Source organism: Cetorhinus maximus, chromosome 2 (genome assembly GCF_964194155.1).
Source record: "Cetorhinus maximus chromosome 2, sCetMax3.hap1.1, whole genome shotgun sequence".
NCBI classification, from domain to species: domain Eukaryota; kingdom Metazoa; phylum Chordata; class Chondrichthyes; order Lamniformes; family Cetorhinidae; genus Cetorhinus; species Cetorhinus maximus.
In genome coordinates, this window is record NC_135880.1 from 225049520 (window position 1) to 225076790 (window position 27271).

A 27271-nucleotide genomic window follows, 5' to 3' on the forward strand; every position below is an offset into this window, starting at 1 on the left:
TTTGTACTTACATTGAGGTAATGGGGCCATCACAACTGGGATCAGTGATCATGGACTAGGGGACAGTATTGTCACATGGATTTCAGTGGTCTAAGTGCAGTGTTTGGGAGTGTGAAACGTGCAAAATGTAATCACTTTAAGTACACAACGGTACAATTATAGAATGTTGTGTGTCAGACTTGAGTTGTGCCAGGAGAAAGTTTTTCATGTTGGTGCTATTCAGAACAAAACAATGGAGGGGAGGACAGCATCAGGGACAGCTGTGATGCCAGCATGCCCTGTCTAGAGCGGCTTTAATGTTGAATCATTGCTGTGATGCCCTTGAGACAGGCCCTGCACAGCCAGCAACCATATTAAAGTAAATTTGTAGGAAAATGACTAGCAGGCGGGAAGATCAGCTTTTCCAAGAGTCCCTCTAACTGCATTAGTTCCTTGTGACATGGTTCCCCAAGGCAGCTGTGAATGTTTAGTGGCATTATTGTGATCTCACCCTTGTTTGCTTGTACACTGGTCAAAGTGTCCCTGTGACATGGGACTGCATGCAGTGTTGAAGTCCCACAAATTAGCTAGAACAGTTACTGTGAAAATAATGCGGTTGGCTCATTTGCCCAACAACTGCCCTGCGATATTGAAGCAGCATTGCCTTTCACACAAAGCAAGGTCACTCGAGTGGGGTACCAAAAACTACTGATAACTGAGCATACACATTCAGAACAGACGGGTGGGAGGGAGGGGTATAAAAATGATTCAATCCAAAACGGTTTTGCTGATTAACTTAGCAAAGTAAATTTCCGGATGATTTCTGTTTGTTTAAAAATTAATTGTAGTAATTATTTTTATGTTGACCCTGTGGTAAAATTTGAATTCATATTGCACTTGTGCTTAAATTTGGAAATTCCTTTCACTTTGGAATAAAGAAGCTTCTGGATGTCAGTGGAAATTTCAAGCAGAACGCTTGAAATATAAATGTTTGCTGTGGATGGGGACCATCCTGTAGAGGCATTATCATTTTCTGAAAATAGAAGCTCATTAGCACTGCAGTTGGAGCTCTTAGCATCAACGATAGGAAGCAGCTATCTATCAGCAGGATCACAGAATCTCTGAAATATCAATGATTTCAGCAAGATGCCAATGCGTCAACTCCAAGCTCATCCTGCAATTTAACTATGTAGTAGCTTGGGATTTAGATAATAGGAGAATTTGTGCAAAGTGTTGTTGGGATATGATATGCATGATCACAAGGGGGCTGTTGAAACCAAGGGAAATATTAAAGCGTCAGAGGAAAGAAGCAGGAAATGGAGACCGCATCTCTCCGAGAGCTCACATCAGCGCAAGTGCACTGGGCCAAATAGCTATCTCGTGCTAAACTATCTGTGCGGTTCTGAGATTGCTCACGTTATTGGGGAAAGTAGACTTTGTGATTTGCACATTGCTTGAGACAGGAGTAAACAATGTTAATTTATGGCCGAAGGTCTTTTAGCTTGGCTCACGTTCGGGTCAGCATTGACGTTTAATTTGAAAAACATATTGGACACCTCTGATTTGAGAACATTTGACGGACTCCTCACGATGACCTTGTAGATCCATTGTAATGATCCACAGTCATTTTCCATTCCTGAAGGTTATACAGCTGCATTTGAGAAATGTCTGGATCTTCAGATCATTTTGAATGGTATTGCTTGATTAAAATATAATTTTATTGTGGTTGAAAAGTTGTGGAATGCATTGTGAATGCTCAGCTCTTTACTGATGTTTCAGTCAAAGATAGTCATGGCAGAGTTCAGTGTCTCCTCACTGTTTACCAACTATTATGTTGGCAAACAGGAGTCAGACGGTGCATTTGAAGGTGATTCTGCATAGTTGTAGGTTAAATAAATTAGTTGTAGGTTAAAAAATTAATTGTAGGTCAAATAAATTAGTGGTGTGGTTTAAGGTGACAGTAAATTGCAAATTGGTGGTTGACAGAATGTGAAGTAACCATTTCTTGGACTGGACTTTGGTTATATCAAAAACAGAATTATCTGGAAAAACTCAGCAGGACTGGCAGCATCGGCGGAGAAGAAAAGAGTTGACGTTTCGAGTCCTCATGACCCTTCAACAGAACTGAGTAATATTAGGAGAGGGATGAAATATAAGCTGGTTTAAGGTGGGGGGAGAGAAGTCGGGGGGGGGGGGGGGGGGGGGGGGTTGTAGGGACAAGCAAACAGTGATAGGAGCAGATAATCAAAAGATGTCACAGACAAAGGAACAAAGAGGTGTTGAAGGTGGTGATATTATCTAAACGAATGTGCTAATTAACAATGGATGGCAGGACACTCAAGGTACAGCTCTAGTGGGGGTGGGGTGGAAAGACTGACAGGGCATTAAAAGTATAGATTTAAAAATAATGGAAATAGGTGGGAAAAGAAAAATCTATATAAATTATTGGAAGAAACAAAAGGGAGGGGGAAGAAATGGAAAGGGGGTGGGGATGGACGAGGGAGTTCAAGATCTAAAGTTGTTGAATTCAATATTCAGTCCGGAAGGCTGTAAAGTGCCTAGTCGGAAGATGAGGTGCTGTTCCTCCAGTTTGTGTTGAGCTTCACTGGAACAATGCAGCAGGCCAAGGACAGACATGTGGGCAAGAGAATTACCCACAAGAATCTTGCCCACATGTCTATCCTTGGCTTGCTGCATTGTTCCAGTGAAGCCCAACGCAAACTGGAGGAACAGCACCTCATCTTCTGACTAGGCACTTTACAGCCTTCCGGACTGAATATTGAATTCAACAACTTTAGATCTTGAACTCCCTCGTCCATCCCCACCCCCTTTCCGTTTCTTCCCCCTCCCTTTTGTTTTTTCCAATAATTTATATAGATTTTTCTTTTCCCACCTATTTCCATTATTTTTAAATCTATACCTTTAATGCCCTGTTAGTCTTTCCACCCCACCCCCACTAGAGCTGTAACTTGAGTGTCCTGCCATCCATTCTTAATTAGCACATTCTCTTAGATAATATCACCACCTTCAACACATCTTTGTTCCTTTGTCTGTGACATCTTTTGATTATCTGCTCCTATCACTGCTTACTTGTCCCTATAACCACCCCCCCCGCCCCCAACTTCTCTCCCCCCACCTTAAACCAGCTTATATTTCACCCCTCTCCTAATATTACTCAGTTCTGTTGAAGGGTCATGAGGACTCGAAACGTCAACTCTTTTCTTCTCCGCCGATGCTGCCAGACCTGCTGAGTTTTTCCAGGTAATTCTGTTTTTGTTTTGGATTTCCAGCATCCACAGTTTTTTTGTTTTTATCTTTGGTTATATCAAACCCATCACAAAATTTAAGTTTTACTCCTTTTGTCATAAATGTGATGGATCAGTGTAAAGTAGGTTATGAGATAATTGCCAGACCTTGTTTTCCCCTAGGATAGAGGAATGGCTATTCCTGACAGGGTATTAACCCTATTTCGCAATGCAGTGATTTGGAATCTTTAGTAGTGAACTAAGATGCGCTGGCTGTGAGCCCACTGTGTACAAATAGGATCTGTCAGGCCTGTCATTGCAGTCTGGAGACACTACCTGTTGCTGCACATGAGGATCCCACATCTCACCCAGAAGAACGTTTGAATATTATCCATTGTTATTACCATTAATCAGTTTGAGATGGTGCATTTTTATTTTCTGCAGTTCGCTGGCTGTGGACCTAGATTGGTTTTAAAATAAACAAAAAATTTCATTAAATAAATTCTGTTGTGACTAAGGAAGTTGGAATGTGAGTAATTAATTATTGATAACCGAATTACTTTTCAGTGTAGTTCCTAAACCCACTCGTTAGTCATTTTTAACAGGAAGATCACTGCTTTATTTACCTAATTTGTTTTTTTTTAAATTAAGTTATTCAGTTATTGGGCAGAAAATTTTCAATTTCCACTTCAAAATGGAAATTTCCTGTGTCCGCTGAATGCTCGGTATGAAATAGTGATCGAGCTGAGAACCTGCCAACATTCGCGCAACCAAGCTGTGTTTGGACAGTTAACAGCCATACTGAAAGAAATTCATATTGTTCATTAGTCTTCCCACTGTAGTGAAGTCCTCTTTTGGTCTCTGTTATCGGTATTCCTGGACTGGATGCTATTTGTAGCAAGTGCCTGAGTGTGAATTGCTTCAGCAGTGAATTCAGCTTTTTCATTCTGTCACTCATTGCTGCTATCCATTTCATTTCAGTGAATGTCTCTCACTCCTTTGCTTAGAGCATTCTCAGCTCACTGATCTTGGTCACTTGCCTTTTTGTACTCTCTGCTTAAACGATTGTGTGTAAATGGTGCCAAGCCAGAACATGTGTTCTGCTAGACTGGGAATTGTAGATTTCTTCTGACAAAGTATAGTTTTATTTATCACTTCTTGGACTCTGAGGGGCAAGCTTATGCCAATTTTGAGTTGCCACGGCAAGCCAGTTTGTATGCCGTCTTGTACTGTTTGATTCGATTAACTGTAAGTAGGACCATAGAAAGGTTACAGCACAGAAAGAGGCCATTCAGCCCATCCTGACCACGCTGGCTGAGAAAGAAAAAAATAAGAAAACTAGCTGCCCATTTTAATCCTGCCTGCCAGTACCTGCTCTGTAGCCTTGCAGGTTACAGCACTTCAGGTGCAGATCCAGGTACCTTTTAAATGAGTTTAGGGTTTCTGCCTCCACCACCAAACCAGACAGTGAATTCCAGACACCCACCACCCTCTGGGTGAAGATGTTTTCTGGTTGAAACTAGGTTAAATCACATTTTGGGCAGTTATAACTAATCAAACACCATTTGCACACAGCTTCGGTTGTATGTTTTAAGTTTATTAATTTTAACAGGCATCCATCCTCTGGTGTGAACTATCTGTTTGACATTCCATTGTAAATGTTGGTGCTAATGCCATGTCTATACTTAAATATCTGCCTTAAAATAATCTCACATTTCTGTTACCCTGCATTTCTTACCTACCCATGGAATGTCTTTGAGGTCTAACATTGTCAGTGTTCCTCTGGCACGTATGTTCAGAATTTTTTTTAAAGTAATTTTTTCGGAGAGAGGGTATACTCATCATTTAAACAGTTCAGGAATTCTCTCGTATCAGGAAGGCTCGAGCTGTTCCAGAGGATCCAATTAGAACAACTGGGGCCATTGCGCTGGGAGCAGCTGCATATCTGTGACCCATCCATGGAATCGGTGCTGAGGGATGCTTGCAGTCTGTGTCTGCGTGGTTTGCCAAAACTTGGTGTTACCAATTTGCTAATTCCTGAGTGACCTCAATTGGCAACTTTTTCTTTTAATTATTATCCTTTAATGGTTTTGACCTCCTCCACTGTGGGCCTTCTCCCTTATCTCAATAACAAATACCCTTTAATGTTTTTGTGCGATTGTATTTTATGTCCACTGTCCTACTGTCAGTAGTATCTGAGCCTTGTTGCTGGTATAGCAGGAACCACAGTGTACACTTGGCCTCAGGTAATCGGCATTTCTATTCTTTGATTTCTTAGCATTTGGCGTGCTGTTACTGGTTTTTGTGTCTGTTTCACTCCACTTTTTCTTTCCTCTGTTGCTCTATTGTTAACTGCATTCCCTGAGGGATTTGGAGGTGTGTTTGAGAACAGTGGCTGCAGACACGGGATACAGTAGAGAGCTGACAGCTTCACAATACAAACCACATTAAACAGCCAACTTGGACAAATGCACAAAGCAGGAGACATAAGCAGATGGGAGCTCCACATGGTCTCTTGACAGTACACACTTCAAAGAAGTGGGGAGTAGCCCTTTCCCAGCTGCCACCCCAACAAACTGAGTATTTGGCTAGCCTGTCAGGGCTAGGCTTAACAGAGAGCAGTTTGTGAGAGAAAAGATGATATTATTGGAGATCAGGAAATGCTTTTCCGTTCTGCCTCCTGACATATCACCAGGGACTCTGGCATCAGGATGCAGCCTGTCTGCTTTAGTTTAAGGTTTTGCAGAAATTTCTTGGCTGTAAAGTGGACACTAAAAGACTGGGTGGTCAAATAAAAGTTACTTTTTCTCCGTGTGTCTTGTGGCTTTGGTACAGTAGTTAAAGACGTAATAGGGCTTTGATGAAATTTCATTCGCATGTAGCAAGTCTCAGAACATCAGTGATGATTCCATCTGTGTCCTTCCCCTTTCTCGTTCTGAAGGTGCCACCTGACTGAGGTTTCCGGTGCTGCCATTGGGCCTTCTCCTGGCTGAGGGGTGATGTTCCAGCTGGCTGTTAGGTGCCAGATGCACACATAGGTTTACTGGTGCCGGGAATAGCACAATGTCATGCATCATTGAAAACTTTCCTGGCACTGGTGAAGCTCTATTCTGACCTGGGTGACAGCCTTTCCAGTTGTCATTTAGAATTGCACAGTTCTTATTGATTACTTTGCAGTTGAATGTTCACTGGATTAACTACAGGTAATAGGGTCATTCCCAGTGAATCCAAATATAGAAAATGGCATAACAAAAGCATGATTAGAATTCCAGAATGATACTGCACAGAACAATGAAGAGTGCAGGAGGGCATGCCAGGAGCAGCACCAGGAATACCTAAAAATGAGGTATCAACCTGGTGAAGCTATAACACAGGACTACCTGCATGCCAAACAGCATAAGCAACAAGTGATAGACAGGGCTAAGCGATCCCACAACCATTGGATCAAATCTAAGCTCTGCAGTCCTGCCACATCTAGCCGTGAATGGCGGTGGACAATTAAACAACTCACTGGAGGAGGAGGCTCCACAAATAACCCCATCCTCAATGATGGAGGAGCCCAGCACATCAGTGCAAAAGATAAGGCTGAAGCATTTGAACAGTCTTCAGCCAGAAGTGCCGAGTAGATGATCCATCTCTGCCTCCTCTGGAGATCCCCAGCATCACAGACCCCAGTCTTCAGCCAATTCGATTCACTCCACGTGATATCAAGAAATGCTAAAGGCACTGGATACTGCAAAACGCAATGGGCCCTGACAATATTCCGGCAATAGTACTGAAGACTTGTGCTCTAGAACTTGTCATGCCCCAAGCCAAGCTGTTCCAATACAGCTACAACACTGGCATCTACCTGACGATGTGGAAAATTGCCTAGGTATGTCCTGTACACAAAGGACAAATCCATCCTGGCAAATTACCACCCCATCAGTCTGTTCTCAGTCGTCAGTAAAGTGAGGGGAAGAGGTCATCAACAGTGCTAAAAAGCGGCACTTGCTTAGCAACAACCTGCTCAGTGGCGCTCAGTTTGGGTTGCGCCAAGGTCATTCAGCTTCTGACCTCATTACAATCTTGGTTCAGACATGGACAAAAGAGTTGAACTCCAGAGGTGAGGTGAGAGTGACTGCCCTTCACATCAAGACAGCATTTGACCGAGTGTGGCATCAAGGAGCCCTAGCAAAACTTGAGTCAATGGGAATAGGGGGAAAAACTCTCCACTGGTTGGAGTCACACCTAGCACAAAGAAAGATGGTTGTGGTTGTTGGAGGTCAGTCATCTCAGCTCTAGGACATCACTGCAGGAGTTCCTCAGGGTAGTGTCCTAGGCCCAAACATCTTTAGCTGCTTCATCAATGATCTTCTTTCCATCATAAGGTCAGAAGTGTGGATATTTGCTGATGATTGCACAATGTTCAGCAACATTCATGACTCCTCAGATACTGAAGCAGTCCAAATCCAAATACAGCAGGACCTGGACAAAACCCAGGCTTTGGCTGACAAGTGGCAAGTAACATTCGCAATACACAAGTGCCAGGCAATGACCATCTCCAACAAGAGAGAATCTGACCATCACCCTTGACATTCAATGGTATTACCATCACTGAGTCCCCCCACTATCAACATCCTGGGGGTTACCATTGACCAGAAATTGAACTAGGCTAGCCATATAAATACTGTGGCTCCAAGATCAGGTCAGAGGCTATGAACCCTGCAGCAAGTAACTCACCTCCTGACTCCCCAAAACCTGTCCACCATCTATAAGGCACAAGTCAGGAGCATGATGGAACACTGTGCACTTGCTTGGATGAGTGCAGCTCCAACAGCACTCAAGAAACTCGACACCATCCAGGACAAAGCAGCCCGCTTGATTGGCACCCATCCACAAACATTCACTCCCTCCACCACCGTCACACAGTAGCAGCAGTGCATACCATTTTTTTTTTTATTCATTCACGGGCTGTGGGCTTTGTTGACTGGGCCAGCATTTATTGCCCACCCCTGGCTGTCCTTGAGAAGGTGGTGGTGAGCTGCTGCTTTGAACCACTGCAGTCCCTGTGGTGTAGGTACACCTACATTGTTGTTAGGGAAGGAGTTCCAGGATTTTGACCCAACAACAGTGAAGGAATGGCGATATATTTCCAAATCAGGGTGATGAGTGACTTGGAGGGGAACTTCCAAGTGGTGGTGTTCCCATGTGCCTGCTGCATATTCCAATGCTTTGCTCTGAAGAAGAGTCATACGGACTTGAAACGTTAACTCTGTCTTTCTCTCCACAGATGCTGTCAGACCTACTGAGTTTTTCCAACATTTTTTGTTTTTGATTCCAGGGCTCTGTTCCAGGCCCAATCTTCCAACTTCCATAAACTTGAGCTCCTCCAAAACTCTGCTGCCCATATCCTAGATTGTACAAATTCCATTCACCCACTGCTCCTCAACCTCGCTAACTCAACAATACCTCCATGTTCAACAATGCCACCAGTTTAAAACTTTCACCCTTGTGTTAAAATATTTTCGCAGCATTGTCTCTTCCTGTCTCTAACCTCCTGCAACCCTACAACCAACATATCCTCCAATTTTTATTTGTAGTCATGTTGTAATATGCCTTTAAGGAATAGATGCATACCATTGCTAGAAGGGAAGTGTGCCATGTGATCCTGTCTCACTTTCACCTGTGAGCAGAGCATAGCACACACAGCCCTGTTACTGATGTCTTCAAGCTTTCTCTCCATGTATATGTGTTCTCATATGCCTAGTTTAAATAAATGAACCCACAATGTCTTTACACAATCCCTTATGAGTGATTGGTTCCTTTATATCATTAGAACAACACAACAGCGCGTGGGGCCTTTTTGCATAGCTCTGCACGCACAGTAAATTAAGGGGGCCAACTTGTGTGTGGCCAGGGCGAGAGCTTTCAAGTTGCTGCGTAGCTGTGCAGTTTAAAGGGAACATTACATACAATCCTTTGAAACCTCTGCATTCCTCCAATTGTGGCCTCTTGTGCATCCTCCACTTACTTTTCCCTCCATCAGCAGCCATACTTTCATCTGCGTCAGCCTTAAGCTTTGGAATTCCCTCCCTAAACTTCTCTGTCGTGGTTTTAAGGTACTCCTCAAAACTACTTCATTGCCCAAGCTTTTGGTCATCTCTCCTCATATTTCCTTATGTGGCTTGGAGTCAAGTTCTATTTGATAGTGCACCTGTGAAGTGCCATGGGATGTTTTGCAATGTTCCTGGTGTTATATTAATGCAAGTTATTGCTTATTTTGTAGGTTGTGCTGGTAGGCAGTATTTTTTGTTTTTGTTGAATAACTCTTTGATAGTTTGACTTTTCTGTTTACTTTTCTCAAAAGATCCATTCTAGCTTTGTAGTATTTATATCTCTTCAGTTAAATTTACTGTGCTATGTTCAGATCTCTTGCCCTTTTTTCCACAGCAGGTTTCTACTTATCCTTCTATGTTCCTATCTTGTTCACCCAAAAACTGCAGCTGATATCTCATTTCTGTCATGTGTTTAAGAAACTGGGGATTCATGCCCCATGGTTTTGGGAATGTTGTAAACCTGTTAGCTGCTTTGGTTGTGATGTTTTTGGTGTTTTACAGAGCCTGTGTGTTATTTCACTGAGTTTTGATAATTTATTTTTTGGGGCTTTCTTTTTTTACGGACTTTTCACTGATTGACTGAACACATCTGTAGACTTGTGGTTGTCTTGTGGCAGCTTTTGAAGTCATGTTGCCCACTGCAAGGATATCATGAGAGCAGAATCTGAGTGAAGTAGGTACCATCGTTTAGTGATTATTGTAGTGTACCAGCCAATCAGAATTTGTGTTAAAATAGATCTGGTTATTTCTGGTCTAGAATCAGGTAATGATCATGCAAGCAGCTGGACTTTTGTAAAAGAAACCCAACTAGTTCACTATTGTCTTTCAGGGAAGGGAACCTGATTCTCCTTTCTGATCTGACTTACATGTACCTCCAGACCCATATTACCCAATCGCTCTTAAATGCCCTTTGAGCAAATGTGGGTGAGCAGTAAATCCTGCCATGCCAATGTTGTCCAGGTCCCAAGAACAGAATCAACATATTTGGGAATGAAAACTGATGCAGCCCACCAGAAGTGGACAAGAATCAGAGCTGGCTCCATCTGTCACCACTAAGACATGAGCTGGTGTCTTAAGTTAGAAACGTTTCCGTGGAAATTCACTGTAAGAAGTTTCCTGATGGCACAGTGTGTTGCGGGGCTGTGTAGACCAGAACGATCCTCAGCATTCAATTCCTGCATTAGCACTCATGGGTAAAGGATGGCTTGGGGTGTGGTATTGGAGGGTGACCAGTGCCAATACCCAGCAAATAGTCCAAACTTCAAAAGAATGTAAGCAAAATTGAAGAAAGGAAATAGAATACTTTTCTGCTGGTTTAAGCAGTCCTGAGACAACATGGGAATATTGTCTGCATTGTCCCAAAGCGGTGGTTTTAAAATAATCATATAGGACTCATTTACTGGGTAGCATGTACACAAACAGGTATAACCTGTACAGTTGGATAACCTTCTAAATCCTCCCATTCTGTTTCCTGAAGGTTATGCATGCTACAGTATACTTCCCTTCCGCCTGACTGACTGCATTAGGTAATGACCAGGGTTTCAAAGCCTCGGTATAACTGCAGTGACTTTTACGTAGTGTTGGACTGACTCCTTTCCCTCAGCACGTTAGATGTGAGCTGTGAACGGTGCGAAAACGTTGTTGTGATTCATCTGAAAATAACTAGTCGCGTCTGAGGGAGGAGCTTGTTCTAATTAGTGTAATGTTGGTCTCTGAACCAAGGCTGAGCATTGTCCCATACATTGAACACAATCTTTCGCAGTTATGGTTACAATCTGAATGGCTACAGGAGAACCTCCTAGTTGAAAGATTATTCGCTGCTCTCTAATCTAACAGGGTTGTAATAGTGTTAAACAGAGGCTGCTTTAGTTCCAGCAATCTCTTGGCCTCAGTCACAACTCCAGCAATAGGATGTTTTATTAATAAGGTGCTGTACTAGAGCCTGTACCTGCAATAACACCACTACAATGATTGCTGATTGCCTATTTCTCCATTGAGAGTGTAGCAGTCCATCTGAGATGTTTTCCCACCTTTTCTGTCTTGTGCTTGGTCTCATGGATTGTGGATACCTAAATTGAGTGTTTTGAGGCCCTCATGCTTTGTGGTTGGCCTTGAGACCTATACAGATCTGGAGGAAATGTTGATTGGCTCCCCTCTCTATGAAGTTCGCATTGATGGTTTTCAAGGCAGTGCTTTATGCTGGACACCTTTATGATCCCTGTCTCCATTGCATAATTGTACCAGTGGACTCCCAAGTGTTCATTGGAAATGGCATTGGTCATAGGTATTCAGCCCTGATTGGTCACACTCTGTAGGAATCCATGTGTCTACCCCATATATCATGGGCAAGGAAGACAGCTGTACCATCTGAGCTTGGTACTGAATGGATTCTTAACTTCCATCAAGGTTGCACAACACCTTCTTGTGATCTCTATTCACTGACTTATCTCTCCTTCATAGGCACCAGGTGGCACATGATGGATGAATCTAAATTAGAAAAGCTGTTTCTGGATCTCGAGAGTCACTTTCATAGCGTGACTTTGTAAAAGCGACATCAGCTTACCTTATCCAACCAAGGCATGGTCTCCAACATGCTGCCAAGTAGCCAGGTTCAGCTTTTGAACATTTTTTTAGAGCTTATTGCCTTTTGAGATGGCTACCATCATAATGGAGATTTCTAGTTTGGCTTCAGCAAGCAGAAAAGCTGCTTTACTGAGTGTCCATTTCTTACAGATGGGCAGTGGTAAATGTAGCTGGCAAATTGTCTTTGGATGAAATAGTTGTAAGAAAAAGCTGAAGAGAAGCATTGTAGCAACACTAAATGTTTTTGACAGACTGAATGGAGTGTAAAGAAGAGTATTTGAGGCTCATGCAACTTTGTGTAACATTCGTGTCACACAAGTGCCAGACAATGACCATCTCCAACAAGGGAGAATCGAAACATTTTCTCCATGACATTCAATGGCATTACCATTACTGAATTCCCCATTATCAACATCCTGGAGGTTACCATTGACCAGAAATTAAACTGGACCAGCCATATAAATACTGTGGCTACAAGATCAGTTCAGAGGCTAGGAATCCTGTGGTGAGTAACTCACCTCCTGACTCCCCAAAGCCTGTCCACCATCTACAAGGCACAAGTCAGGAGGGTGATGGAATATTCTCGACTTGCCTGGACGAGTGCAGCTCAAACAGCACTCAAGAAGGTTGACATAGATTTCCAAGGCTACAGAGAAAGACACGGGAGCGGGACTAGCGGAGTTGCAGAGAGCCAGCATGAACACAATGGGCCAAAAGGCCTCACAGGAACATAGAAAATAGGAGCAGTAGTAGGTCATTCAGCCCTTCGAGCCTGCCCTGCCATTCAATATGATCATGGTTGATCCTCTATCTCAACGCCGTACTCCCGTTCTCTCCCCACACGCCTTGATGCCTTACGAGTCTAGAAATCTATTTCCTTCTTAAATATATTCAGTGACTTGGCCTCCACAGCCTTCTGTGGTGGTGAATTCCACAGGTTTACCACCCTCTGAGTGAAGAAGTTTCTCCTTATCTCAGTCCTAAATGGCCTACCCCATACCCTGAGACTTGTGACCCCTTGTTCTGGACCCCCCAGCCAGAGGAAACATCATCCCTCCAGTCTGTCCATCCCTGTCAGAATTTTGTTTCAATGAGATCCCTTCTTATTCTTCTAAACTCCAGTGAATACAGGCCTAGTCAACCCAATCTCTTTTCATACAACAATCTTACCATCCCAGGAATCAGTCTGGTGAACTTTTGCTGCATTCCCTCTATGGCAAGAATATTCCTTTTTAGATTAGGAGACCAAAACTGCACACGATACTCCAGATGTGGTCTCACCAAGGCCGTGGGGTACAGCTACAATAAGACATCCTTGCCCCTGTTCTTGAGTCCTCTTGCAATGAAGGCCAACGTACCATTTGCCTTCTTAACTGCTTGCGGCACTTGCAAGCTTGCTTTCAGTGACTGGTGTACAAGGACACCCAGTTCCCTTTGTACATCAACATTTCCCTATCTACCACCATTTAAATAATACTCTGTCATTCTGTTTTTCCTAGTAAAGCGGATAACTTCACACTTATCCACGTTATTCTGCATCTGCCATGCATTTGCCCACTCATTCAACCTTTCTAAATCACCTTGAAGTCTCATAACATCCTCCTCACACCTCACAATCTGACCAAGTTTTGTGTCATCAGCAAATTTGGAGATATTACATTTGGTTCCCTCATCCAAATCATTGATATATATTGTGATTAGCTGGAGCCCAAGCACTGATCCCTGCTGTATACCACTAGTCACCACCTGCCTCTCCAATAAAGGCCCATTTATTCCTACTCTGTTTCTTGTCTGCTAACCAATTCTCAATCCATGCCACTATATTAACCCCAATCCCATGCACTTCAATTTTACACACTGACCTCCTATGTGGGACTTTTATCAAAAGCTTTCTGAAACTCCAAATACACCACATCCACTGGTTCTCCCTTATGTATTCTGCTAGTTACATCCTCAAAGAGCTCCAGTAGGTTTGTCAAACATGATTTCCCTTTCATAAATCCATGTTGAGTTTGTCTAATCTTTGATATTTTCTAAGTGACTTGTTATCACATCCTTTATAATAGACTGTAGCATTTTTTCTTCTACTGATGTTAGGCTAACCGGTCTTTAATTCCCTGCTTTCTCCCTCCCTCCTTTTTTAAATAGTGGGGTTATATTTTCCTCCAATCTGCTAGAACTGTTGCAGAATCTACAGAATTTTGGAAGATGACAACCAACACACCCACTATTTCCATGGTCACCACCTTAATACCCTGGGATGTAGATTATCAGGCTCTGGGGATTTATCAGCTTTCAGTCCCATTAGTTTCTCCAGCACTATTATTTTTAGTAATATTAGTTTCCTTCAATTCCTCGTCCTCACTAGACCATTGGTTCCCTAGAGCTTGTGTCTTCCTCTGTGAAGACCGAACTAAAGTAGTTGTTTAATTGCTCTGCTATTTCCTTGTTCTCTATTATAAAGTCTCCCATTTCAGACTGTAAGGGACCTACATTTGCCTTTACTAATCTTTTTTTCACATACTTATAGAAGCTTTTACAGCCTGCTTTTATGTTCCTTGCAAATTTACTCCCATACTCTATTTTTCCCCTCTTAATCAAGCTCTTGGTCCTCCTTTGCTGAATTCTAAACTGCTTCCAATCCTCAGGCTTGCTACTTTTTCTGGCAACTTTATATGACTCCTCTTTGGATCTAATACTATCCTTAGATTTTTTTTTGTTAGCCATGGTTGGGCTGCTTTGCCTGCTGTGTTTTTGTGCCAGAAAGGAATGTATAAATGTTGCAATGTGATATATAACTGTTGCAAGGGAAATTAGGGATGGGCAATAAATGCTGGCCTAGCCAGCGACGCTCACATCCCATAAGTGAATTAAAAAATGCATACATTTGTTCTGCAAATATTAGCCATTGCCTATCCACCATCATGCTTTTCAATAAAGCTCGTGAATTTATCTTAGCCAACTCGCGCCTCATATCTTCACAGTTTCCTTTATTTAGGTTTAGGAACCTAGTTTCAGATTGGACTACTTCACTTTCCATCCTAATGAGGAATTCTATCATGTTATAGTCACTATTCCCTAAAGGACTCTGCACAACAAGATTATTAATTAACCCCTTCTTATTGCACAATACCAAATCTAGGATAGCCTGTTGTTACATTCCTAGCTGAGGTTCCCTCTGGACAAGCCTGACCCCAGCTAGATAGATCCTAACTTTATTTGTTTGTTTAGATGCGTGGAGAGTAGCTACTAAACAGAGTCACAGGAGTCAGCTGATGAACTTTTAACACAAGAATAAAACATTTATTAAACAAGTAAAGATGAACTATATTAACAATACTCCTTTACCCACTAATATACCTTTACAGATATATACAGATTTGTAAGGATAACACAAGTTACAAAGGCTGCCTTATACTTTAATGTTCACAGTAAATACACAGTCTAATGCTCACGGTAAATACACAGTCCATGTAAGCCAATAGGCACCCATGGGTCAGGTACACCACACTCTGAAACCAAGTGACAGATGCCACCTCAACCAGATACTATGGATCTCTCCTCAACTCCCCCCAGATGCGTGTCACATTGTGAGTCAATCAGTCCCACTGAACTCTGTCTTTCTCATGAGGGTTTCCAATCTCCACTCTCCAAGGACTCGCTTTGGAATCTTCTCTCAAACTGACGCTTTCTCTCAGATGCCATCTGCAAGGGTTCATCTCCAGGGTTTCAAATTCCCCTTCTGATGTTGCTCTTCCCTGGATCACCACATGCATTCAAGCAGTCTTCCATGCGTTCTCTCTCACTGACTCAGCCGACAACAGTTACTTGACATGCCCATAGCAAGAAGCTACAGACCTTCAGTTGTCTCTTTGGACTTTCTTGCCTTTTACAACTGTTCTCGCTTTAAATCTGCTTTCTGCAGCTTTTGTCTCTTTAAATCTGAAACTTGGAGCCTTTCTCTCTGCTCCTCACTCTTAACTTCATTTAACAGGACCTTTTCCAGGTTCCTGTCCTTCCTTTGACTTGAAAGCCTTCCTTGGACTCTCCCCTCTTCCACTTGCCTGGATATTTTGGGGTTTTTCCTCAGCTTGGGACTGGCTGTCTGCCTCTTTTTGTTCCAGTCTCTTTCTGGCAGCTACTTTCAACCAACTTTACTCCAACAGCTTCCAAAACAAATTGCTGTCTTTCTTCTTCTGTGTGGGTCAGTGGGAGGGACCTGTCCAGCCCAATTCTTCTGCTCTTGTGTTTGTTTAACTTCTTAAGCCGTAAACTCTCATTGGAAATGCAAGCACCTTTTTAAAGTGAAACTAAAATTCTTTTTGACCTTCCTTAACACACACACATACAGAAATACAAATCAAACTTAAACTTTAAAGATAAAATTCATTCCTAACACCCACAGATATCAATATAACTTACTTTAAACTGTCTCTATTTCCTAACACTGTTCCCTTGTCGGTTTCTCGATGTACTGGTCTGAAAAAACCATCTTGTACACACTCCAGAAATTCATTCGCCGGAGTATTTTTGCTAATTTAATTTGCCCAGTCTATATGTAGATTAAAGTCATCCATGATCATTGTAGCATCCTTGTTACATGCATCTCTAACTTCCTGTTTAATGCCGTTGCCTACCTTACCACTACTGTTTGGAGGCCTATAGTCAACTCCCACTAATGTTTTCCATCCCTTGTTGCTTCTTAGCTCCACCCAGACTGATTCTACATCTAGATTTTCTGAGCCAATATCCTCTCACTATTGTATTGATTTCATCCTTAACTAACAACGCCACACCACCTCTTTTTCCTTTTTGCCTGCCCTTCCTAAATATCGAGTACCCTTGGATAGTCAGTTCCCAGCCTTGGTCATCCTGCAGCCATGTCTCTGTAATCACAATTGTATTGTGCCTGTTTACATCTATTTGTGCTGTTAATTCATCTACCTTATTGCGAATGCTCTGTGCATTCAGATATAGTGCCTTTAGACTTGTTAACATTTTTACACTTTTTTGTACTATGGCCCTATTTGCTGCTAGCCCTTGTTTCCTCTGCCGTTTACTTTTGCTTTCTACTTTTCTGACTTTCATTCCTATCTTTGTTTCCCTCTCTTGTGTCTCCCTGCTGAGGTTCCCATCACCCCCGCCACTCTAGTTTAAACCCTCCCCCTAAGTACTAGCGAATATCTCGCATGGATATTGGTCCCGGTCCTGCCAGGGTGCAACCGTCCAGCTTGTATAGGTCCCATCATCCCCAGAATCGGCCCCAATGCCTCAGGAATCTAAATCCCTCCCTCCACACCATCTCTCCAGCCAGGCATTCATCTGGTCTATTCTTGATCTCATTAGTATGTGGCACTGGGAGTAATCCTGTGATTTCAACCTTTGAGGTCCTGCTTTTGAATTTATTGCCTAGCACCCTACTTTCTGCTTTCAGGACCTCATCTCTTTTTTTTACTATGTCGTTAGTACCAATATGGACCACAACCCTCCGCCTTCAGAACATCCTGCAGCTGCTCAACGACATCCTTGACCCTGGCATCAGGGAGACAACACACCATTCAGCTGTTACGTCAGCGGCCACAGAAATGTCTGTGTTCCCCTTATGATCGAATCCCCTATCGCAATTGCTCTCCCATTTTTTTTTCCCACCCCCGCCGCCCCTGCCCGTCCAACTCCCCGTACACCTGAGTCACCAGTGGTGTTACGGACTTGGTTCTTGCTGCGTTCCCCCAAGAAACCATCTCCCTCAGCAGTATCCAAAACGGAAAATCTGTTCGAGAGGGAGATGGACCCAGCAGACTCCTGCCTAGTGCTTTTACTCTGTGTGGCAGTCACCCATTTTCTTCCTATGTAATCTTTACCTGTGGTGTGACCACCTCACAACATGCTATCCACAAAGATCTCATCCTTGCAGATGCTCCACAGTGACTCCAGCCACAGCTCCAGCTCTGAAACGCAGGTTTCAAGTAGATGATTCTGGAGACGTTTCCTGCACACGTGCTCGTCCTGGACACTGGAAGCCACATCGCACAGGAGGAGCATTCCACTTGGCTGAGCTGCCCTGCCATGACTTACCCTTAAATTATTCCTTTACTTTTACTTCATCTAGTTTAGGGAACATTAAGGACAGAAGAAATACTCACCAGGTCCCACTTACCAAGGCTGCCGCTATTCTTACTGAGGAAAGGTAGAAAATGGAAGGATCATCTTTCCTCTTCACTGAACCCCCTCCCTCACCAAACTCAAGTTAAGCACTCTAATGAAACCCAAAGCAGCACTCCAGTTCAGACACTGCCTCCTTCTATGCTATATCCATTCTGTGATACCATCTGAGACAAAGCAGCCCACTTGGTCAGCATCCCACCCCCCACCTTAAACATTCACTCCCTCTACCACTGGTGCACAGTGGCAGCAGTGTGCACTTGCAGCAGCTCACCAAGGCTTCAACTGCACGTTGCAAACCGGCAACCTCTACCATCTAGAAGGACAAGGGCAGCAGATGCTTGGGAACATCACCACCTTCAAATTCCCTCCAATCCACACACCATCCTGATGCCATTCCTTCACTGTTGCTGGGTCAAAATCCTCAGAACTCCCTCCCTTACAGCACTGTGGGTGTCTCCACAATCCAGAGGTTCAAGATGACAGCTCACCACCACCTTGTCGAGTACAACTAGGGATGGGCAATAAATTCTGACCTTGCCAGTGACGTCCACATCCTATGAATGAATTAAAGAAAATGCATATTGCTGAGAGCTAGCCCCTGCTGCACGTGTAGAAACAGAGGTTAGAATAATATGCAGATGTTTGACATTACCTGGGCGAAAGTGCTAAGAAGGCATGGCATGTTTGCAGTAATCAAATGTGTTACAGAAGGAGAATGTGATGGGTAGGATGCATGTGCTTAGCTGTCGATTAGTACCTATGGCAGTTAATGGAATGGGTTTTAGCTGGGTATGGAGTATGAGGAAGGATGAAGCTGAAAACCCATTGGCTGCCAAAATAAGACTAATGCCCGAATAACATTTGGCAAGGATCAAGTATGATTTAGTGAGATGCTAGAATGTCTCTGGCCAGTCTGGCAGTGGAAACAAATCAACTGCTACCAACCAGAGCTTAACAAATCCTGGAGAAGATTAATAGTCACTTAGCGGTACAGAACTTGAACATTGCTGAAAGGAGAGACATGTTGTTGAAGCTTTTCGCCTGGCACTCATTAGGGCAAATACAAGAATGCCAAATTTCAAACGATCACAACAATTTATACTGTGGGAGAAAAGGGTGCTGATTGGTTGGCAAGTTGACTCTGATCGGCCGAAGCACCATGGAGAAAGCAACAGGGAACTATCAGCTCCCCAAACTTCAGGGTAATTCAGAAAAGGTGCAAGGCTTGAACAGATTACTTTTGTTTGCAGAGAATGGGCCCCTGCACATGTCGTTTTCAGCAAGCATGAATGAGCCATGTTACAAGTGCAACTGATAATCTTAAATTGATAGTGGAGCTATTAGCGCACTCGGGATTGTTCAGCAAGTGCTGCCCAATCATGGAATCACATCTAAAGAAGATGTTTTGCTTTGGATGTTGTAAGCACGGGCTGGCTGAGTACAGTCTGTACTCTGCCTATTATGAACAGCCGGAGGAACATGTTTGATTCAATCAGCCAATCGTTGGGATACACAGCCTACCACCTGGCATCGCACCGACACTGAAATTCATTCATGGCGTTGCTCAATTGTGTGGTAGGCAGAACATCGTTTTGGCAGCATCCTGTTAGTGGAAATGCTACTCACGTTGCCACTGCACAGTAGCAATTGAAAAGGCTTGCTTGGTGCATTAGTACTAATCCAAAAAAACTAATAGTGAATATCCCGCACTGAAGGATCTGGGGAATGGGCCTTGTATGGGATACAGTGATAATTGGTACTCCCAGACCTGGCAATTCACTGCATACAGAAACAACACACCTTTTGTTTAACAATATCTGTCACTTGTGTTTTAACTGCAAAATCTGTCTCATACTGGTGCACAGCCAAAGCTGGATTTGTAACTGGAAATGACTGCACAATATACAAGCTCCCTGTAATTATGATGGTTAAGTTCTTACAGTTATGTATAGCTTGTTGTCAGTATGAACAAAATTCTTCCATAATGATTGTAACAATGGATAAACCCTCAGAGCACTGCACGATCATTCTTTACATTTTAAACCTAATCAGTCCTGAAGGAATGGCCCCATGCTAGGAATGGTTCAATGGGTGATGATCATCGTTCTGTTCCTCACGAGCATTGACTGAGTATCAGCAGGTTATGGATGCACTTTCCAAATGAGTCCCCAAACTAGTGATCAAAACTTTTCCCCTCGCTAGCTCAAGGAACCGAGGCTACTTGTAGTTTCAGCTATCACTCCCCTGACATCAGCTAACTCGGCACACGCCAACAATTATACTCCGTTATTCTCACACAGCTCCCAATAAGCTATTTGGGGCTGATTTTCTTTAGCCTATTCAGTAAATACATTGCTTTTTGCAACGGCTTGATGAAAACAAGGATGTGAATTGTGAAACTTGAGGAAGATATTCTGTAAGAATGTTACTGAGAAGAAGAGGACCTTGGGATGGAGGAACGAAGTTCCTTGCGTTTAAGCAAGATTAATGAAAGAATTAGGAGCCGACGTCGGCCATTCAGCCCCTTGAGCCTGCTCCGCCATTCAATAAGATCTTGGCTGATCATCTACTTTCCTGCCCTATACAGGTATCTCCCATTTAAAATGCGCTGTAATAGCATATGTTTGTTTTAGCGCAGTTTGTAAATTAGGCACCTCCCCCAAATAGCACTGCCTTGCCTCCATTTTCATTTTAGCGCCCAGTCTTGTGTAAACAAAAAAAACCAACCGCCTCTTTCCCCTCCCGGACCTTCCCACTTGCTGCATCTCCCACTCTGACCCTTCTGCTCACCATCCCTCCCCAATCCTCTTGCTCTCCGCCATTCCTGTCTCCTCACTGCCTCTACACTTGCTGCCTCCCTCCCTGACCCTTCTGCTCTCCACTTCCCATTACCTGCCCCACTCTCTCTCTCTCCAGTTGCAGCCCCTCTAGCTCCTGCACTCATTCCCTCTATCCTTGCTCATGGCAAGGTCTCAGGGGAGGGAAGCAGCAAACAAGAAGAAGCAGGAGAGGGAACATAGGACTTAGGAGCAGGAATAGGCCATTCGGCCCTTCGAGTGTGCTCTGCCATTCAATAAGATCATGGCTGATCTGATTGTGGTCTCAACTCCACTTTCCTGTCTGCCTCTCATAACCCTTGACCCCCTTGTCTAACAAAAATCTATCTAATTCAGCCTTGAATAAATTTAATGACCCAGCCTCCCCTGCTTTTTGGGAAGAGACTCCCACATTCCAATGCACCTCAGAAAAAAATTCCCCTTACCTCAGTTTTAAAATGGAGACCCTTTATTTTTAAACTGTCCCCTAGTTCTAGCAGTGGGTGGGAGAGGCAGGAAGCAGTGAGCTGGAGACAGGGAGCGGGAGGTAAGTAGAAAGAGTTTTTAAGTTATTAAGACTAAAAGAGTTTTTGGACCAGTTAGGTTCAAGGCAGCCAATAGCTTTTAAGGTAAAAAAAATTACAGGTCAGGAACATAATCCATCCTTGTTACATTTTTTCTTATCAGAAAGCAATTTTCGTTTAGCGTGCTGTTTTTTTTGGAATGCATTAGGAGTGCCAAACAAGGGATAGCTGTACCCATATCCTTTAATTCACCTCAAGTCCAAAAACCTGTTGACGCCTGTCTGGAATAGACTCAGTGACTAAGTATTCAAACCTTTCTGGGATAGAGACTTCTGAAGTTTCACAACCCTCTGAGTGAAGAAATTTATCCTCCTCTCTGTTCTAAATAGCTGATCCCTCACCCTGACACTATGCTGCCTAGTTCTACACTCTCCAGCCAGGGAAAGTAGCCCCTCAGCATCTAGCCTGCCAAGACACTAAGAACTTTGTAGTAAAGTGATAGGTAAATAATGTTACAAGTATTGTATCTGAGGCCTGAATCTCTTCGTATCACTCACATATCTAATGTTTGCATCATGCCGGTATTGGATATACTGCTTCAGTGAAAGGCAAGATACTTCAGATACTGCGCTCCAGGTCCTGGACCCGCCCGTCGGCTATAGTGTGTGAAGCCTATGGCGTGTATTTTATATCAACCAAAACAAAGAACTGAATAACAAGCATTGATCCAATTTCTTCTGAGCTCTACAGTTTATTGAGGTTTTGTTTTCTTTAAAATTGGCCAAGCCATGAGATTGGGTACTTGAGGCATCCTGTTCAAAGGGGGATCTGTCTAGCAGGCCACCTTTCGGTTTCCCCTGGTAAAGAGCCTCCACGTTAGAGGTAGAAATTAGAGAAAAACAGAGAGTGCGCTTTATTACTGCTACCGAGTCCAAAACACCTTGTGGATCTGATTTCTGTTGCAGTTTGCTGAATTTGCAACATCATCTGCATAAATAATTTGTAAATTTGTCATCATGAACAATGTAAAAATAGAAATTGAGGGATGATTTAAAAAAAAAGTTCCCAGCAGGTGTGGTTGGCACGAAAATAACATTCAGAAAGAGAAAGGGACAATAAGAAAAGCCAAAACCCTTTCAGATACTGGAAGGGAGGAGCGTGCCAGTTTCTTGTCATTGGAAGTTTAGATCTCTAGGCTGTTGCGTGAGCAATTATTTCAACTTGAGCAAGTATCTAGCTGTAATTGTATTACTGGGAGCAGGTGTGGGTGAGCCTCGTGACATCGCATTTCTGGCTAAGATGTAAATTGAGTTTCTAGCAACTTCTCTCAATCCAAGGACCTTTTTAAGTTGAAACAAAAATAGCTGGAAAAACTCAGCAGGTCTGACAGCATCTGTGGAGAGGAAGACGGAATTAACGTTTTGAGTCTGTATGACTCTTCATCAGAACAGTCATACGGACTCGAAACGTTAATACTGTTTTCCTCTCCACAGATGCTGTCAGACCTGCTGAGTTTTTCCAGCTATTTTTGTTTTTGTTTCGGATTTCCAGCATCCGCAGTATTTTTCTTTTACCCTTTTAAGTTGAGTATGTCTGTTTCAATGGTTGTTTTTACCGGAAGGAATAACTTCACTAGAAATTCTGAGTAAAATATTAGCCCTAGTCTGGCCAAGAATTTTCGCCTATTCTGGATGACTGAAAAAGGGAACATTTTTTTTTTCTTGACTGAGACCTTGGGTACTTTAATCAATTGGCTGATTTCAGTTTTCTCAAACAAAGGGATCCAATGTTCCATTGGAGATGTTGAAACACCGGTACCTTTTGCCCATCTGATGCCAAAACATCCACCCCATAAAGCACAGGCCTGTACCACAGAAATGTATAGACCTGACACAGGCGCACACACACATTCTCACAAGCATGCAGCTGCCCTGCTCGAACATAAAAACTCACAGACACACAATTGCAAGCCCATCCTCTACCCAAATCCTTTGTCACATTTGAAAGTCTATTGCAGAGAATTTTTTTGAAGTGGTGATTATGTTTATATCCTCTCATCAGAAATGATTTTCTTTGACAACATAATATAGTTGGAATCAGATGATTGAAAATTTGCTTTGCTGATGAGTAGAGGTTTCCTCTGTTTTCAAGGCCAAAATTGATTCCTATGCTTATCTACTTTACATAAATAGTGTTGGATTGAAATGAGCATTGTTATTACCAGAATGCTGCAGGGAGCAGAGAATGGGAACGTTCTGGGGGAGCACAAGGGGCTAGGTCTGTGTGTGTGTTTCTACTTGCTCAACATTGATAAATTCCCTCAAAGTGGTTAGCTACAATACCCCTTTACTGTTAACATATTGTGTGCCTGACAGCTAAAGATCTGCTGTTTAATTTGGGTGAATTATTGTAGAGGCTATACAGTATGTTGAATCAGATTCACCCACTCCTTTTGCGGCCAGAACTTAGGAACATAGGAGCAAGAGTAGGCCATTCGGCCCATTGAGCCCGCTCTGCCATTCAATTAGATCATGGCTGATCATCTACCTCAATACCACTTTCTGCCACTACCCCCATATCCCATGATGCCATTAGTATCCAGAAGTCTATCAATTTCTGTTTTGAACATGCTCAGTGATTGAGCTTCCACAGCCCCCTGGGGTAGAGAATTCCAAAGATTCACCACCCTCTGAAAGAAGAAATTCCTTCTCATCTCAGTCTTAAATGGCCTACCCCTTATTCTGAGACTCTGTCCCCTGGTTTTAGACTCAGCAGCTAGGGGAAGGAAACATCTTATCAACATCCACCCTGTCGTGCTCTGTAAAAAAAAAAAATTGGTATGTTTCAATGAGGTCATCTCTCATTCTTCGAAACTCTAAAGAACACAGGCCCAGTTTCCTCAATCTCTCCTCAAAAGACAATCCCACCATCCCAGCGATTAGTCTGGTGAACCCCTGTTGCACTCCCTCTATGGCAAGTACATCCTTCCTTCAATAAGGAGACCAAAACTGTACACACCAACTTGGAATATAATTTGACAAAACAGATCTTCAAGAAACACCCTTTCTGTGTGAGGTATGGATGGACTGGAATAGGAGTCATATCTTTATTCAGATTAATTTCAGTGTCAATGAGTTGGGATGTTCAGTGCTGTTGAGGTTCATTTTACCATCCAGGACCGACCCTTCGAGGGTAGAATGACTTTCTTGTTTTCATTATAAACCAGAGCATGGTCTCCATTATTTTGTTGTTCTTGTCCATCACTTGCTTGAACTGTGGGAAAGTGGAAGGAATGGAGGAGGAACATAAATCAAAGATTTTATTGACCTAGTGAAATTCTACCACACAATCTTTCCTTAACCATTCTGTTTTGATCACCCTACTCAGTGTCCTCTATGTATTCATGCATGAATGTGCAAGTTTAATATTGTTAAGTGGCAAGTAACATTTGTGCCACACACCAGAAAGCATTGACCAGAAACTGAACTGGACTAGCCATATAAATGCTGTGACTACAAGAGCAGGTCAGAGGCTGGGAATCCTGCGGTGAGTAACTCACTTCCTGACTGCCCAAAGTCTGTTCACCATCTACAAGGCACAAGTCAGGAGTGTGATGGAATACTCCCCACTTGCCTGGATGAGTGCAGCTCCAACAACACTCGAGAAGCTCTGCACCATCCAGAACAAAGCAGTCCACTAGCTCGGCATCCCACCCACCATCTTGAACATTCACTTCCTCCACTCCCGGTATACAGTGGCAGCAGTGTGCACCATCTACAAGATGCAGTGCAGGAACTCACCAGGGCTCCTTCAACAGCACCTTCCAAACCTGCGACCTTTTCCACCTAGAAGGTCAAGGGCAGCAGATGCATGGGAACACCACCCCTGCAATTTCCCCCCCAAGTCACACGCCGTCCTGACTTGGAATTAAATTGCTATTCTTTCACTATTGACTGGTCAAAATGCTGTTAACTCACTCACTTCCTAACAGCACTATAGTTGTACCTACACCACATGGACTGCAGCGGTTCATACAACAGCTTAATACCACCTTTTCAAGTGCAATTAGGGATGGGCAGCAAATGTTGGCCTTGCCAGCGGTGCTCACATCCGCTGAATGAATAAATAAAAACAACCAGGTGAATGATTCCAATATGATACAAGTACTGATCAACAGTAAAGGACATGATGGGACAAACAGCATCAAAAGAGAAAAAGATAGAAACCCAGCCACGGTAAGGCGAGGTTTATTACAGTAAGGCAGATTGCAGCCGCAGGGCTGTGTTTATTGATGCCTCTATATTTTAAAAATTCACTTGCAACATAAGAATTTCACAGAAAGTAAGGATTACATTCACAAAATTGCAGGTGAAGGTGACTGAAAACAGATCTGTACATGTGCAGTGTACCTGGCTAATACATGCCGAAAGCCTGAATCAGCGCTAGAGCACACACAATCACAAACTACAACGGCACTCGTCCAAGCTGTAAAATTAGTCCAGCTTGCAAAGCCTATCCATGTAACTTCTGGAAAATTGATATTTTAGTCAGTAATTGGTTCAGTAAATTTAAGAATTTAGGCCCAGCACTGTGAAGGGCTCCTACTGTGCACTGTAATAAGGAAACTCTTGGCATGAAAAGTAATGAATAATTACTTGGAAGCATGGAAAAACAGCCACACAGCTCCAAGAATAGATTAATATTGCTCTGCGTGCATACATGTTGATGTGATTATTTCATTACTGGACTCCAAAGCAGGCTGAGGGCTAATTAACATGATATACCTGGATAGGGACTTGTTACATATGAACAAGAGGGTTGATTTTCATTGAGTAACTCTGGTTAGTCTGCGGACCTGCAAGGTAGCTCTTGGATTATTTACTTGGAATCATTTCAGCCTTTCAGATGAAACCACTGTGATACAGGCAGTAGCTGTGGATGATATATACACTGTATAAAATGAAAAAGAAAGACGAAGCTTACACTGTACACTGCTTGCTTTGGTCTTGTCCATGTTTCAACATCCGTGGATGCTCAATGAAGCAGAGTGAATCTTAGCAGAAAGTTGATGATGTGAATTAAGTAAGCACAGCTGTGTAGAGTGGTGATATTTTGAAGTGTCCATTCCATGTAAGATTAGGTGAATAAATATTCAGTGATTAATAATCTGCAGCTGAATTGATTCAACTGAGGGATGTGAATAACATGGACAATCAATAGGAAATTGTTCTTTTTGTTTTTCTGGTCATTCGGATTTTTCAGGTTGGTTGTGAGGGAATGTGCGGCGATGCTGCAGGAATCCAGTCTAATCGTCAATTATATAATTCACCAGAAATATGTGCTCACTCATAAGAATGCAAATTCATTCACAGGCCTGAACACACTGCTATAGGTAAAGCAGCATTTGTATTGTCATTTGAAAGACAGGTTTTGCAAGCTAGTTGCTGAAATAGAAATAGTTGCATACTGTTTCCTACACTAGTGTTGTCTGTAGTCAGCTGTATCTTACTTCCATTTCTGTAACATGTCACACTCCCTAGTCTGTACCCATGCCCCTCAAGCATTTTATTAAGAGCTATGGATAACATTTTGTAAAATGATTATCTGATAATGGCAAGTGCCTTGCCAGGTGGCACTGTCATCTATTTAGTGAGAAGATTTGTGGGTTGAATCCTTGTTTTAGGAATTGAGCACACAATGAAGGCTGAGACTTTAGCGCACTATTAAAAGGATTGGAGAGCATTCTGGGATGCTGTCCTTTGATTGAAACTCTGTCTATCTGTGCCCGGAGCACTTTAGAAGAGGAGCAGCCAAGTTTTTCCAGCATCCTGGCCAACGTTCATCCCTCAACCATCACCACC

General features: G+C 42.9%; 1 protein-coding gene across 5 annotated transcripts in view; it reads left to right on the forward strand.

Annotated features, from left to right (window-relative positions):
- Positions 1–27271, forward strand: part of nectin1b (nectin cell adhesion molecule 1b) — a 603780-nt gene that overhangs the window by 89421 nt on the left and 487088 nt on the right. The window lies entirely within an intron of this gene.